The following is a 16,904-nucleotide window of genomic DNA, read 5'->3' as shown; positions in this document are numbered from 1 at the left end:
GCATTATCTCTCACCTCTCCTCTTGTGTGGCACAAGTTGTTTATCATCTAAAGAAGCGGACTTGAAATTATAGGTGGAACCCACATCTCTCTCTCTCTTTCACCCCTCCACCCCAAGCTATGCTTTTTGGGAATAAAAGGGTAATAATGAGTTACATTGACAGTAATAACTCATATTTCAATATCTGTGCCGTTCCCCTGTTCTATCTTGTTTCCTCCAGTTATTTCTGGAAAGCCTTGGGTGGGAGAGCTCATGAGCTCACCAATGCAAGATTCTGGGCTTCCTCCTATAATGGCAGCCATCATTTTAGACCCTATGATTGAGGTCCCTGCTCAGGTCTCAACCACACACTAAAGGACCAGTCTGGAAAATGGCCAGAGGTACTCCCTCTGGCGCCCCCTAGGGGGCACTGTCTCCCATCACACCCACTGCCTGCCTTTGCTCTTGGAGGCATTGGGACCTACAAGAACTGCACCCAGCCCTCTCCTCGTGGCCACCACTGCCACATTCATCCTTCATGCTCCCTACATTGACCCCTCAAGTCTCATAATAATGCCCGCAGCTACTCTACTAGAAGGAGGAAATGTCCTTTCTGTGCCTTTGTGGCCCTCCCCAAGCATGGCCCAAAGCAGTGCTGACTTGTGTCCCCAACTCTCACAGGATATGTGGGAGCAGCTCTTACATTTATATTTGTAGCTTCTGCTCTAGGACTCAAGCAGGTGGACTGCACTGTACTCAAACCACTCCTGCCTCAGACCATTGGGACATTGTTCTTGAGATGAATTTGTGTGCCTGCATCTCCATTTCTTTCCCAGGAGGACCTAACAACCCCTAAAGCAAAGTGGCTCCTGTGTAAGTGAATCCAAGGAATGAAAGAGAGTCCTCTCCAGTCAGGACCCTTGGAACTCAAGCATACATGCAAATCGCCTGCTTCCCGCCCTGGGGTTACCATCCCTCAAACACCAAACATACAGGAAGTTGTTGAGAAACTGGACTGGTTGCCTTCCACAAAGCAAGCCCAGCAGATTCGCCGTACTTGAGGTATATTTTTCAGGCATCAGGGGTCACTCCTGCGCCCTTGCTCCCCATCCTGAACATACCTGGACTGAGAAGACAGTCTAGTCCAGCTGCAGATTCATGCTGTGGGACAGCCTGCTCCACTCGGCAGTTCTGTGTCAACTCCATTGATCTTCCAGTCCTGAAGTAATTCAGGACATCTGTCTGCTCCCATATGGGGTGGCCCCATCTTAACAGTTGCTAAGGTAATAGAGCAGGAGTCAAGAAAAATACAGCAATTGTGAGTCTTTGCAATACTGGAATCCCTGTGATATGCCTGAGTTGTGAAGGTGCTTACATAAGCTTGACGGTATCTTTCTTCTTCTGGGATTTTTGCTTTTCTGAAAGATTATTTGCCACTGACCCTCTGACAGCAGCAAATATGAGGATATTGTGGGCTCTGACAGAACCAATTTCCTCCTGGAAACCATTGCAGAAAGAGGACAAATAAGGCCAAAACAAATACAAATGGTAACAAAAACCCTACCAATCCTAATATTTCTTCCTCCCTGACCCCACCACCAGCCCTGCCCCCTGAGCTTCAATTTGAGCTCGTGTAGGGAGCTCAAGGAAGCAGGGAATGCCGAATGCCAAAAATGTCAGTACAGATACATTCTGCTTAGCCTCTCCCATGGCTTCCCTCTCACCTGGAAAAATAATGTGACAAAGGCTGAATACCCTCAAGACATATTCAATGCTCTGTTTGCATTGCTGCATTTATAGGACAAATGGAGAGCATACAACCAAGATGTTGACAGTGAGCAATGAATACTTCCTGACCAAGCACTGTTCTCAGCAGTCTGATGTAGTCTGAGCAGAGTGAGGGAAAATTCAAGGGCACAGAGCAAATGACAGAAGCCTGGCAGATGCCCTAGTCATTTGTACACGTCTCTAGCATTCATCAGTTCTCTAATATGAAGCAGGCACTGTGAAGTACTTATCTAGTACCCTCCTTAGTCTGCACAGCAAGTCCCCCTGAAATGGATATTGTCATCCCTACGGTAGGGCTCCCTGGTGACCTGCCATGGCTTCCGCAATGGCTACACACACACACACACACACACACACACACACACACACACGTGTATATATACATATATATGTATGTATATCCCTAAAAGATTCTGACCAAGTCCTTAAATCATAACTGCATTAGTCAAAACCAGTTGCAAGAGACAGAAACACAATTCAAATGAGCTTAAGGAGGTGACAAAGGAATTTACAGATACTGTAACTAACTGCAGGCATGGCAAGATCCATGGACCAAAAAATGTCACAGGGACTAACGCCATCTCTCTTCATTGATCTTTTTGACCTCAGCTTGCTCTGCTTTGTGTTGTGTTTGAACTTGAGTCTCTTCTCCTGTAGACTGTCCCCCATAAAATCAGGAAGATGGCCACAGATGATTCCACCCAGCATTGTCATTTCTCTCCTGATCCTAGAGGAAGAGGAAGTCTTCTCTTTTAGAAGCGATGTGTAAGAGTAGATGCTGGCTCTGCTCAGATCACTTCGGTCCCTCTTATCCTTTGACCAGTCATCAAAGTAGAGAGGTTAAATCCCACGAATGACAGCTGACCAAGGCCACGTGGAAGGGGAAGTGGTAGCTTTCTGAAAGGAAGATTATTGGACCAATGACACAGGTGTCCACCAAAGACAGAATTTAATAGAACTAGTTGGGACTAATGTAAATGTAATCCCTTATGAACTTGAGTCTACCAATTTTCACAGTATTAATTTTCTTTTGTTTCATATAGTCTTCGTTATCTGTGATATACTTGTGAAAATGAGATCAGAATGACAAATGAGGAAGCACCAATAGGTGTACGTGTGTGTGTGTTTAAGACATTAGCAATTTTCTTCCTAAACAAAAGTATATTGTTAAAATAGAGTTGCCAGAATCTTTTAAAAACTTTTGAAGAGAATGCAACATCACCTTCTTGTGTTCTTGCCAAAAATGTTTGACTCAAATCTAATCATGGAAAAAGAATCAGACAAATGCAAAAAAAAACTGGCCTGGACTCTCTAAAAATGTCAATTTCATAAAAGATTTTTTTAAATGAGAGAGCGAGAGAGAGGAAGAATGTGGCCAAATGTTAAGAATTGGTGAATCTAGGTGAAAGGTATATGAGTATTCATCGTGTATTGTACTATTCTTGTAATTTTTCTCTAGGTTTCAAAATTTTTCCAAATGAAATATTGATGGGAAGGGAAAAACTAAGGTGCAGCCTCATAACAATCTAAAATTTAACTTCCCCATCAATAATACAGAAAGCGGAGCCCAGAAAACGCAGCCGTGCAAATACAGGGCCTTCAGTGTCAGGTTAATTAAATGACTGAGGCGTTTTAACAGCCTGACCGGCAAGATCCAAATCTGTTCACGTCCTGGCCGCTGCCGTTGGTGCCACCTGGTGGCGGTGGTCTGCCTCAGTTTAGATGAGGGTGGGCATGGCCCTCGGTCCTATCAGTGGCGATCCTAGGAATCTCCAGGTAGTAGCAACCATTTCTTTGATCCGGATTTTAGCCAGGAGTATTCTGGGAACAAAGAGACCCGCCCTTCCTTTTCCTGCTTCGCGTGGCAAGGGTGGCGGTGAAGGGACCCAGGTCCAGTCCACGGGGGAAGCACTGGCTTCCACGTGCTGATTGGCTGTGACAGCGGGCAGCAGGCTTAGCTGTTCTGGGCCCACGATGAAGTCCTTGGCTATGGGGACCTCATGCCTCCCAGCTCAGTGGAAGTATTTGGAAGAGTTTGAGGCCATTCAGGGTGTCAAATCATGGCTCTGCGTGGGGGCACCATTTAACCAGTCACAGGAAAGGTAACAACGGCAACTTCTAAAAATCGACAGACAACTTAGATATTATTTGAGGCATTCTTTTCATTATAGTTGATGTCATTTAAAGCAGTTTTATAGAGAATAACGGGGAATGTATTTTTTTAATTTTTTTTATATGGGGATTTAGATGACCATATTATTTTAAAATATTTTTTAAATCAGCTGTACACACATGTATGTTTTAAATACCAATCTGTACACATACATATACATAGGATATGTTTATATATGCAAATACCCACACACATACACATTATGTTTATAGACACACAGAAGGTATTCTAGCCCGTTTTGAGAATGGAAAATTGGTCACGTAGTTACACTTTTTTTCTTTAATGCTGTTAATCCAAATAGTATATATGGTATGATTTAATAGCACTCTTTGCTAATGTTTTATATCTTGCCTATTTTAAGAAAAGATTCGATGAGGCTTATGATACTAAATCATATACAGAACAAAACAATAAAAAAAATAAGGTTCAGAAACCATCAAGAGAAAAGATGAGCATGGGGTAAGCTAAATAGTCACAAGTTTAGTTTTGTATTTCTTGGGGAAAAAAAGGAAAACAAGATGGGCCATTGCTTCTGGATCCTCACCAGGGTCTAATCTGGCTGGAAGGACTTGCAGGTGAGTAGAATGAATGCAAACACAGAATTGCTCAGCGGTGGCAGCTGGTGATCCCAAACAAGAAGAGTAGCGTTGTGAGGACCTGGGTAAGCGGCCAGACTCTAAAAGCCACAAAGCAGGAACAGGATACCAAGGAGTCAAGGAAAGAGCATTCCTGAGTGACAGCTGATGGCCACAGCTAGGATTGCAGGTCCAGCCTAGGGTGGGAGGGAACAGTATTTTGAGGACCAGAGATGTAGAAGGCTACACACACACACACACACACACACACACCCCCATAAAAAACCTATTTTCATCTTTCACATAAGGGGCATCGAGTTAATGGTGACTTTGGTTTTGTAAATGATACAGAAACGTTCTTCTCGTGACTGCTTCTCCTACTACTCCACTACCAATAAGACTCATGGTTAAAAAAAAGGCTGAATAAGAGCTAAATGCATTTTTGTGAAAATCAATAGCATTTCTACATGACAAGCTACTGGGAATATAATGAGAAAGAGGTTCCGGTTGCAATTGCAAGAAAAAGATGATGTACTTGGGAATAATTTTTATGAGAAATGTGTATGACCTCTATAAAGCAAATCTAAAATTTTACTGAGAGAGTTAAAATGCTAATGAAAAGGCATTCATATTGGAAAACTAAATAACATAAGATGTCAATTCTTTACAAATTCATTTAGAAACGAAGGACATCCAAACAAAATTCCAACAGGATTGTTTTTATGAGAAAAAAAGGAAAACATTTTAAAGTTCGCGTGAAGCAATAAACAAAGGTGGCTACAAAATGACATTTGAAAAGCTGTAGTAGCATGGTTGGTGGGGTAGACAAACAGTAGTGAAGAGTCCTACATACAAGAAGATTGTAAAGCAGTATTTGAAATAGTGTGGCAATCTTTTAAGAACAGATAGATCACTGGACTAGAATAAACGTAAAAGGTGTAGATCCTACTACAAATAAGAGTTGAATATATGATTTTACACAAAGGACCATCAAACACTGTAGAAGAGACGAGTAATTCAATTCATAATTGCATTAGGATTGCTGGTTAGCAATTTGGCAGAAAAAATCATTATTTAGATATTTATCTCATGCATGCATCTCAATAAATTTCAGATGGATTGTCCTCATTTATAAAAATCAAACCATAAAAATTGTAGAAGAAAATAAATATCACATTTTTGGAGGCACTGCAACTTTTCCAACTTGAAAGTGATTGAAAAAAATCACAAGAGTGAGAGATTTCACTGCTCATATTTTAAAACCTCTTCATATAAAAAATACAGCCAAATGAAAGACAGACTGTAAATGTGTGTGTGTGCATATGTGTGTATTCTAACATTTGAATTAGTGATCTACAAGAACCAGGATCTCCAAATACACATTCACAGGCTCCCTACCCCTGGTCCAAAGTGGAGGGTCTGCTTTCTAACCATAAATTCATCTTTAATTCCAGCTGAGAAGTTTGCTAAACTTTTCTTCAGTAAGGTACCACATTCTGCCTTTACCTGTGTATTTATATACATTTTTATGTTTAAAAAAGTGTCTAACATAACCAATTTTTTAAAATTGGGTAAGTTTCATTGGAGCAGGCTGTATTGAACAAGTGAATCTTAAGATGATTTAAGAAAAGAAACTCATGTATAAGGCTATTTTATAAAAAATTCTTTTCCCAAAAGCTTAGTGCTTCACCTTAGTTTTCATTTCTGAGGCTATTTTTTTTTTTTAGAACCACAGCACATTTGGTATATATTGATTTTATTTTTGTTTCTAGAGACTTAAGCAGTGAATAGAGGTTAATTCATTATCTGGTCCATTGATTTTTCTCCTAAAAAAATGGGTTTCATTTCCATCTGTTAATTGCCACTCATGCCATAAATGGATTCCCCAAGCTAACGTCTATTGATCTCTAACATATTTTCTGAGTCATAGAATATTTTTGTGGTTATTGTGGTATTTGGTCATGATTGTTTGATCTCACACTTCATTGTTTCTAAACTCCCTGGGATGTTGCAGATGTGTACGAAGTCTCCAGGGGACCCCCCAATAAAGAATAACCCTAACATTTGTTCATACTCTGAGCAAGTTGAGAAATAAAATAATGAGTAAAGATAGAACCCAAAATATTAATGTTATTTGTAATAGAAGCTAAATGGGAAGGCAAAGTTTAGGTTATCAGCCAAACAGGCCTGCTGATGGGATTAGGCAAATTTAAGCACCAAATTCCAGGCAAAAATGAACCAGAAAATACCCCCCCCCCCCACTCACCTGCCTGCCTACCACATACCTCCTGGAACTTCAGAGCAAAGTAGAATATTGCTCTGAGCAGGCAGGGTCCCTCCCAAAAGGAAGAAGGGAAGAATTCTTCCTAAATTTACCAATCGGATAAGTTACTACCTCCCTTCCCCCAGGGTGGAGTGAGAAAAGGGAGAGAGGCCAAGTGTGACTCTGATTGAGCACCCTTCTGGGAGAAGACATCAGGAGGTGAGAAGAAGTGTTCCCTACTAGTGAGATGCATACTGAGAAGCAAGAATAAGAAATGGAAAGAGCAAATAAATGGAAATAAAAATGTTCGGCATTCATCCTGATTTTGCCATATCTTCTAGCCATGAGGACATGAGCGAATAATAGCATCTCCCTGAGACTCGGTTTTCTCATCTGTAAAACGGAGATGATATCTGTTCTTCTTATCCTTCAAAGTTTTTACAAGATGATGTAAAATAATGCGACATAAAAAATTGTTAAGCACCAAGGTATGACATTAGCAGATAAAAACGTACACGAATCTTAACTGAAAGCTATAGATCAAGAATTTGATCTCTTAGTGGACAGATTCTTTCTCTCAGCTGTTAGGCAGAGTGTGGCTATTTTAAGAAACATTAGACTTGTTCCTTAAAATGCTCCTAAGTTCCTTCACCCTCTTTCTGTGCACTTCTTATTGTGACTCTAAGGTGATAAGAAACTCCCCAGGGACCTCCTCTTGGATAGTTCTGACTCAGGCCCCACATTTCCTTCCTGTACTGTGTTAACACTCTGCCTTTCCCCAACCACAGTACAGATGAAAGCTTTGAAATGGTCCTCTAACAAAGCAAATGACCAGCTCCCAGGAGGCCTGTTATATCTGATCCCTCACTGTAGCTGGATCTTTCCTAATTGGTGGGCAGGAAATCTCAGGCAAACTTGCTCCTCCTCCAAAGTCACTGTCTCCAAGAGTAGCATCAGCAACCTCTCAGTTGCTAAACCAGAAATCTGGGTTTCATTACTGGTTCCCCCCAGCACCCTTGGTCTCCCAGGTAAAAATAAGAGTTACCAATTTTTGAGTCTTTGAATTAGGTGCATTTTGAAGTGCTCTACTTGTCTTGTCTTTTTAAATCTTCAACACAATCTCATAAGATAGGCCCTATTTTCTTTTTCTTTTTAAAAAATGTATTTATTTGTTTGTTTGTTCATTTATTTATTTATCTATTAGCATTTTATTTATTTTCCCCCTTCTCCCTCCCCTCTGGCAACCTCTAATCCATTGTCCATGTCCGTGAGTCTCTGTTTGTTTGTCCTGTTCATTTGTTGTTTTTAAGTTTATACCCGACATATAAGTGATATCATGTGATTTTCAACCTTTCCTGTCTGGCTTATTTCATTTAGTATGATTATTTCAAGGTCCATCCATGTTGTTGCAAATGGCAGTATTTAATCTTTTCTTATGGCTGAATAATATTCCATTGTATATATGTCCACAGCTTTAAAGATAGGCCCTATTTTCATTACCAGTTTGATTTCACTGATGAGAAAGTTAAGGCCCAGAGAGGTTAAATACCTTTTAGTTAAGCCCCACACTTGGTAAGGGGTCTTACTGGTACTTAAACTTCTACATTCTACCAACTGCAAAGTCCTGTGTATTTGATCTCCTAACTGTTTTTCGAATTCGTCCCATCTCTTCACTATAACCATCTTTGTCTAGTGGAGGCCGTCTTCATCTCTCCTCCAGACTGTTGCAACTCACGACTGAAATGCCCTCCCTTCTTTCCGTAGCCTCTGTCTACCTTCGAAGACGTCGTCCTTAGCTCTGCTTACTCCATATCTTTCATCCACTCCAAGTGTTTGCAGTTCCCAGGATATAATTTGTTGTTTCAAGTTTCCACATCTTTGAACATGCTTTTCCACTTTTTCTAATATTTCTACTCGGAAAACTCCTCCTACTCAATCCCAAGCATGGCTGATCAGTCCTTCTTTAAGTTTTATAAATGTATACATAAGCATTTGTTTATCTGTCTTCCCGAATTGACACAATCTCCGTGACATAGAAAATTGATAGTATTAATAGTAATAATGGAAGTTCTCATTTATTAGATGCCTACTACCATGTACCAGATACTCTGCTGGTACTTACAATCTTCATCTCTGCTCTTTACAACGACCTCACATGGTGTATACTATGATCCCATTTTAAAGATGAAAACACTAAGACTTACTGGTCTTTGTATAACTATACTTGAAACACTCTGGGCAGAGCCAGTCAATAATTGTTGAAATAAAAATAAATAAATGAATGAATGACTTCTTATTTATCTTTGGAAAAACATTACACTTAAATATACATAATTCAAACAGAAGTAGAACATCAAGTTCATATCGAAAAGTCTTAGAACTATAACCTATCTGGAATTTTTTTTCATTGTGTCCTATTTAACTCTGTTTAAACACATTTGATATATTTTTCTGCTTTATCTTTTCTCTCTGTCTTTGATTTTCAAAAATCGAATAAATTGATTTCTAGTTATAACAGAGAAATAAGAACACATGAAAATTTTCTTTCCAGCCCAGATACATCAAAATGATAGCATTTATTTTAAAATTTAAAAATTTATAGTTGTGATTTTTTAAAGTTTCTATTGAACAAAATAAAATTCATTAATAGTTATGAGGGATTAGGCCACAAGCTTATAAACTCATGAGATAATCCAAGCCCATGAAAGATATTTAACAAACCAAACAAATAAGAAAAATTATATTCGAAGAAACAGAAATATAGCAATTCCCAAAGGTCTTTTCACTATGTTCAAAATCTTGAAAGAGATAAAGGATCAAAGTTATAATTAAGAACAAAGAATTAGGAAAAATTACCAATACAAATATTTTAAAAAATAAAAAATAATAATTGCCATAAAAAGGTATCAACAGTTCACTGGATTCAGTTAAAGAATCATTGATTGAAAGTAAAGACATCGTCCATAATACAGTGCAGAGAGATAAAATGACAGAAACTATGAAAACAGAGACATAGAAGACAGATTGTAAAGCTCTGATATAAGTTTTTAGAATAAAAAGGTATCTCAAAAATATATAGAAAGGTATATCAAGCAAAATAACTTTTCAAATTTTTTTCCACTCTTAAATACCCTGTAGAAGCAGAACTACAGAACATCAAGAAAGAGAAAATTCATAAAAGCCACCAGAGAGAAACTATGAAGAATGACAATCAGACTGATACAAAATGTCTAATCAGCAAAAATAAGTGTCAGAATAAATGAACTTATACCTCCAAAGTGGCAAGGAAAAGCAATAATCTAGAATTCTTTACCCAACTAAAATAACATTTAATTTACTTGAACTTTGTATGAGGTGAAAGTATTATTTTTTCCCAAAGTTCGGTATGATTTTTTTAAAAAGAGAACTAGAGGGAAGGAATAAAATAGATAAATTTCTGGCAAATACTAAAATAGTTTATTATCCAAAGATCTTCCCTGACAAAATTACTAAAGGAAGAAGAAAAATAAATTGATGAGGAAGGTGAGGGATGCAATTATTGACTGTAAAATATAAATAATTACTGGCTGCGAAACTAGAAATGATTGTTTCTTCTTATTTAGGGACAAGACGAACCTAAAATTCTAGATAATAACATGGAAGATGGTGATAGGTGGCGTTCAGGGGGTCGATAAATATGTAAGTGCCTTGTTTTCTTTGAGAGTAGTATTTTGTATGTGCATTAAAATTTTTAATGTAACCATTGAAAAAAGAGAAATAGAATGTTTGCAAACTGGTGAAAAGAAGAAGAGGGGAAGGGGAACAAAAGGCAAGAAGTGGAAAGAAACAAAAGAGAAAGTATGAAGATAGAGACTCAGAGTAAAATAGCAGAGATAGTCCAAACACATCAGTAATCACAACAAACATAGATGTATTAAATTCACATAATAAAGAGACTTATAGATTGAATGAAACAAGCAAAACAAGATACTTACCCGTGAAACACCTAAGTGGAATCAGTCGATTTCCTCCTAGCTGAGTGTGTATATGTGTGTACATTTGAGGGTGTGTGTGTGTGTGCGTGCATGTGTGTGTGTTTAGGAGTAGGGGTTCTGATTCAGTGTACATGCTCTTTTTAAAAATTTTGCTGGCATCTAAAAGTTTCGGGGTTCAGTAGCACCATTTTAACTCTCGTACAGATTTTTTTACAAAGTGTAATTCAATTAAGTTTCTTTCACTGAAAGTTCTTCATCTGAAAAATATAGAAAACTGTATATGAAGCAGATCATGATGAATATGCAAAAGAGTGATATCTATGAGAATGATTAAAGAGATGCCCCCCAAAATATCATCTGGTTTATTCACTGTATGAGAAATAGGTCAATGTTACCATTTTATTCTAAATGTAGCCATTAAAATCCTAATGAGGGAAAATTTCACATATCACTGATTATTCATTTGATAATTTTAGCCAGAAGAACTTCATTCTTTTCCAGGGCCTGTACAAGTCAATTGTAACAAACTGTGCAATTATCATTCTTGCAACTGACTGCTTGTGGCAGATTAAATTCTGTTTTGCAAGAGAGCCAAAAACTCTCCTTTGCCTCCGAAGCTCAAAAGCCAGAAAGCAGCTGAAAATGGTCACTGCTTTGTTCCTGAATGTAGCTAATTACAGATTGTCTGCAGCAGGATGGGCAGTAGGCAGTCAGTGTGTAAATAGGGACAATTCGACTCATTTTAAGCAGACATTACTTCTAAAAAAAGAATCAGAGCTTCAGATTTTAATTACTCTCAAAAGAATTGTTACATTAAACAGAACCTGACCATTTTTTTCCTCACAATTCAGTTCAACGAACATGACAATTCTCTGACATAAGAATGCTCTAATTTTAACATTTCTACAGATGGTTTGGTAAGAATGTGAAGTTTATTCCTCCTTTCTTTCCTCACTAGATTTATTTTAATCCTGCACAGCCATCAGTTTAAAATAATTTGCATAGTATTGGAATCCATATCTTCCTACACCTCCTTAGAATCATCATTTTTTAATTTTTAATATTCAACCAAGCAGCCATTTATTAAATTCTATATATGGTTTCCAGGCATTTTGCTTAATGCTTTAGAAACATTCTCTTGCTTAATCCTTATATCTACTCTATAAGGAATATTTTATAGTTGAAGAAATTGAGGTGGGATTACTTATGCAAGGTCACACAGCTAGGAAGTAGTCACGTAAATCTAGTCTACTTCTAAAGCCCTTTCTGGCCAGAAGAATTTAGAAAGCAGTACTGAAGGGTGTCTGCCCCAAGGAGACCTCACTAAACCACTGTAGGAATTTTGGACGTGTGTGTGAGCATGCATATGCATGCACGTGCGTGTGTGTGTGTGTGTCTGTCTGTGTGTCTTTCTGGGACAGGGAGCACTACAGCCTTGGAATTTACCAGTTATCCAGATGCAAGGTTATGGGAGTCAGGACTGGGAGGGCAGAGTGGGGGCATGAGAGGAGAACAAGTTCAGAGAAACGTCTCAGATGAGGTGGCCCTGTGCTCTTGGCAGTTTTTAGGTTACGGTCCGAGATCAAGTGACTGACCTTTCCCCAGGATCTCTTAAGCTTGTGGACAGATGACCGTTTTGACATGCTCCTCCTTTTTCTAATTTATGTGTGTTTTTCTGTGTCCATGTTCTGAACCTGGCCACATTGTATTACCTCGCTGATTTTCCTCTCCTTCCTGTGTTTCTATTTTCTCTCTCCTCTCTGTTATTCACATTATACGAGTCAGTGGTTCATTATATGTTGTTTTAGATTCTGCTTATTTGTTTTCAGAATGACACCTCTGCTCAGATAGAATCGCCCGTCCTTAAATGACTTATTTGGCCAGAACAAAGCCATTTGCCAGAATGTTCTCTAACCTACAAAAATCCCTCAGTGGAAAAGAAAAATTGTATCACTTTGTTATTGTTCACTGAAAATTAATCAATAATTCTTTTTTTTTTTTTTTTCATAGCCAGATCCTGTTCAGCCATGCCTAGAATTCTGAGGCTTGAGATTCTGAAATAAAATGGGATACAAGGAGGGCAGGTGCTGAAGGAAAAATAGAGGTAGGTAAGTTAGTTTTATAATGCATGGCCTCTCTCTCTCTCTCTCTCCACCTGTCATCCTCCTTCCCTCCCTTCCCTGCCTCTCTCTCTATTTTTTTCCTGGAAAGAACAATATAGCAGGGCAGGTGCCTGAGGAAACAGATTCTGAGATAAAGATTTGCATTCATCATGTTTAATGCGGAGGGCTCTCAGGTCAACACCCGCAGGGAAAGGGAAGGAGACAGATCGGGCAGAAGTGAGAGGGAGTGATGCTGGAGCCAGAAAGGTCTTTCAGAACGGTCTCAAATTGAGGCAAGGAGAGTGAGTCGTTAGACCTCGTATCAAGTAATCATTGACTAGAGGCCGCCCCCGTAGAGGACATGGAGCTATTTTTAAAAAGGCAATTAGGAATTGGGGAAGCTCAGGACTCCACTATGAGTACGGAGACAAACCTGCCAAACTCTGGGCAGCTGGGGGAGCGCGTGTTTCACTCCCAAAAGCTGGGGTGCATTTAGGTGGCACACCATAGCATCCACTACAGTTTTTCTGTTTTATTTATTAACTAGGAAATACTTTAGATACACACACGGAGGATAATATAGCAAACGCACACATACCCATACTCCAGTTTAAGAAATAGAACGTTACAAATTCAGCTGAATTATAGCGAGCATACCTTTACCCACTCCTATTTCTTGCCCTCCCTCAAGAAGTAACCATTCCAACCAAGTCTGACGTTTCTCTTTTTCAGGTAAGGTGACCAATTGTCTTGGCTTGCCTGCAGCTGGGAGGTTTCCCAAGATACAGAATTTTAAGTGGTAAAATAATGACAGTTTGAGGCAAATTGGGATGGTTGGTCACTCTACCAGGCATATTTTATACTTTTAATACATATATCTATCAATTCACAAATAATATATTACATCCTATGATTAAACTTTACTCGTCTACGGCCATGCCACCCTGAACATGCCCAATCTCATTTGATCTCTGAAGCTAAGCAGGGTCTGGCCCAGTTAGTACTCGAATGGGAGACCACCTAGGAAGACCAGGTGCTGTAGGCATTAAACAAACAAACAACGTAAACGGGATCATGCTGTGTTATCATTCTACAACTTGCCTGTTTTTTAAGCTCTCTATAAGTTTTGTGAGACTGAGTCATATGAATAATTAAAGCTCAAATTCATTCATTTTTACAGCTCCAGAAGTTTCCACTGTTTGGATACAATTATACTGTATTTATCCATTCTGCTGTTGATGGGGCATTTTGGTTGTTTCTAGATGTTCATTTCAAGTGCTGCAATTAGCATTATTGTATCTGTCTTCATGCACATGTCTGAGAGTTTTTCTATGTAGGAGTAGAATTGCTGGGCTGTCTCACACACATCTTCACCTTTACGAGATAACTGGAAAATTGCTCTCCAAAGCGATTATACTAATTTTCCTCCCCATTAGCTTTGTTTTATTGGGGGTTGGGGTGGGGTTGCTATGGCTACACATCTTTACCAAACTTTGTTATTATCAGACTTTGAAAATCTAAGAAATGTTGAAATCTAAGGGATGTGAAATTCTTGCTTTCTTTTAAACAAAAATCTACCGTTTATACTGTTCTCTACTGATTTGTGTGCGTGTTAAAATGCAAATATTCACTAATTCTGATTCTGTAGGAGAATGATTTTGTTCTCACTGTGAACTCTTTGAGGATAGAATCCAGGTCTTGTCACCCAGCGATCACTCAATACACACTTGCTAACTTAATGAATGATCAAATTTATTGTGTTCTACTTCTTGTTAATGTTTTATTTCTTAAATATTGATGGAGGACCTAATAGTCATTCATTTATTTGACAAACGTTTATCAAGTACCTACCATGTTCCAAGCACTGTTCTATGTGGAGGAATATAGCAGTGAAAAGGGAGAGAAAAGTTCTTGCCCTCGTGAATATAACCTAGTGTAATGTACTTAGCTCCAAACCTCAGTAGATGAAGGCATGAAGTGGTCAGAGACTGCATGAAGGAGATGAGGCAAAAGCTAGGCTGGGAGAATAGTGCGCTTAAGACCCCTCCGGGGAAAATGCAAGGGCACCGAGACGGAAGCAAACGGAATGTTTGTGCAGCAGTGAAAAGAGAAGCGTTCAGGGGCGTGGGGGGATTTTAAGGTTCAAACCATGGAGTAGACACAATGAAGGGCCTTGGAAGGAAGTTCAAGAATTCATATTTGTGGAGTAAGAAACACTGACTCTGAAGTTCTGAAGCAAGGAAGCAACGCGGCCAAAGATCTGTTCAAGGAAGAGAAGTCTGAGTGTGGCCTGCAGAAGGTGTTTAGGGTGAGAAGTCTGGAGTCTGGGGCCACATAGAGGCTGCTGCAGAAAGCCAGAAGCTTGGGAGACACACACACACACACACACACACACACACACACACACACACACCACACACTCACACACACTCACACCTCTACCTCTGCATCCAGGGATCCAGGGAGTGGCCAACTTGCATTGATTCTGTCTCATTAGAAGCTCCTGGAGTCACAATGCTGGTAGATGGAGTTCCTAGAAGGCAAACGCAACCATGTCATTCTTGTTTTACATCCATCAACAGCCTCCATACACCTCACAATAAAATCCATGCTCCAAAACATGCTTCACAAGGCCCCGCACGTCCCGGCTTTGCCCACCTGTTCCCCAACCCTCAGAAGTCTGCATTCCAAACCATGAACCATGTTTCACATTTCCATACCTCAGCATCCTTCCACCCTTTCTACTCAACACATGTTTCCCCAAATGTCTGGAAACTTTTCTTCTTTCAAAGTCCAGCTACTGCACTAGGTCCTTAGGGAAGCCTTTTCTGGACACTTGGAGAGATCGCCACTCATTCCCAATGAATGCTCATCATGCTAAATGCTCATCACAATGTGTTTGTAGTTATGCTTACAAATTTGTCTTCCCTGCTAAAGAGTAGGCCTTTGACAGCATAATCTGTATCAAACCACATGCATAGACAGCACTTTCGTTAGACTGTAAGCTTTATAAGAGCTTGACCCACATCTATTTTGTTCACCATTACCCAAAGCTGAGCACATATAGGCAATTAATAAAACTTTGTTTAATTTACAAAAGATAACAAGTACTTAATAAATGTGGAATGAGTGAGAATTACAAATCCTAGGTCATGGGGAGGGGGTAGTTGGACTAAAATTTCCAACCACGTAGAGGTTCATATTTTTGGACTCACTGTCTGCTGATTAGAAATCGTAAAGCTAGTCATCTGCAGAGCCCAGTTTGTGATAAGCCTAATGTTGCATGGCTCACAGTCGGGCATTTAGTTGGCGCATCTGCGTTGTTAAAGATGGTGACGATATCACTTATTAAATAGCAAGATTCCTCACTTAGTGATTAAATGAACTAGAAGTATCAAAAGGCTTAATAACTAACTCAGTCTCAGTCCCCCTCCCTCAAAGATGCAAAATCTTCGGGTTTATTGCTCTCACTCAGCCTCATTTTCTTAGCCAACATGTTTTGTGTGTGTGCATCTCATCGATAGTATTTGCAAGCGAGGTCAAGTCATTTAACTGTAAATAAAGCCAGCCGGAGTATAAGACCTTGAGATTTAAAACCACAAAGTGAGCACAGAGTGAACAACCGCTTCATGCACTTCCAGGCATCACAGATCTCTCTTCAGACCACAAGGCATTGCATGTGGTGCTCTCCAGCAACTTCAGAAGAAACGGGCGGCAGAGACTAGCCCGGCACGTGCGTCGTGATCCGTTTGGGCATGCTCTGAAACGCCAGCACAGTGCCCAGCCCATAGCAGGTTCTCAGCCGAATGAGTGAATGAAGGAATGAATGAATGAGTGAATGGTCATTCCTAATTTCTGTTATAAGTATCAAAGATAACAACGGTACAAAAATTAGGAAAAAATGCAACTCTTTACTGTATTTTTGTAACTTTTATTCTTGAAAATTATTTTCCTTTGTATCTTGATGTTATTTGAAGAGGGTTCAAGCATTTCCTTCCTGTTTCTGACATTTTTGTAGCAATGAATAAATACCTTAATTCTTTTCCTTCT

General features: G+C 39.3%; 1 pseudogene; it reads left to right on the top strand.

Annotated features, from left to right (window-relative positions):
- Window positions 1-13,780: 13,780 nt before the first annotated feature.
- LOC118614729 lies at window positions 13,781-13,899 on the top strand (annotated as a pseudogene).
- Window positions 13,900-16,904: the final 3,005 nt, after the last annotated feature.

The sequence above is a fragment of the Rousettus aegyptiacus genome, unplaced genomic scaffold (genome assembly GCF_014176215.1).
Source record: "Rousettus aegyptiacus isolate mRouAeg1 unplaced genomic scaffold, mRouAeg1.p scaffold_m13_p_2, whole genome shotgun sequence".
Taxonomy (NCBI): domain Eukaryota; kingdom Metazoa; phylum Chordata; class Mammalia; order Chiroptera; family Pteropodidae; genus Rousettus; species Rousettus aegyptiacus.
The sequence above is the reverse complement of the archived record's forward strand: the minus strand, read 5'-3'. Positions and strand labels throughout refer to the sequence as shown.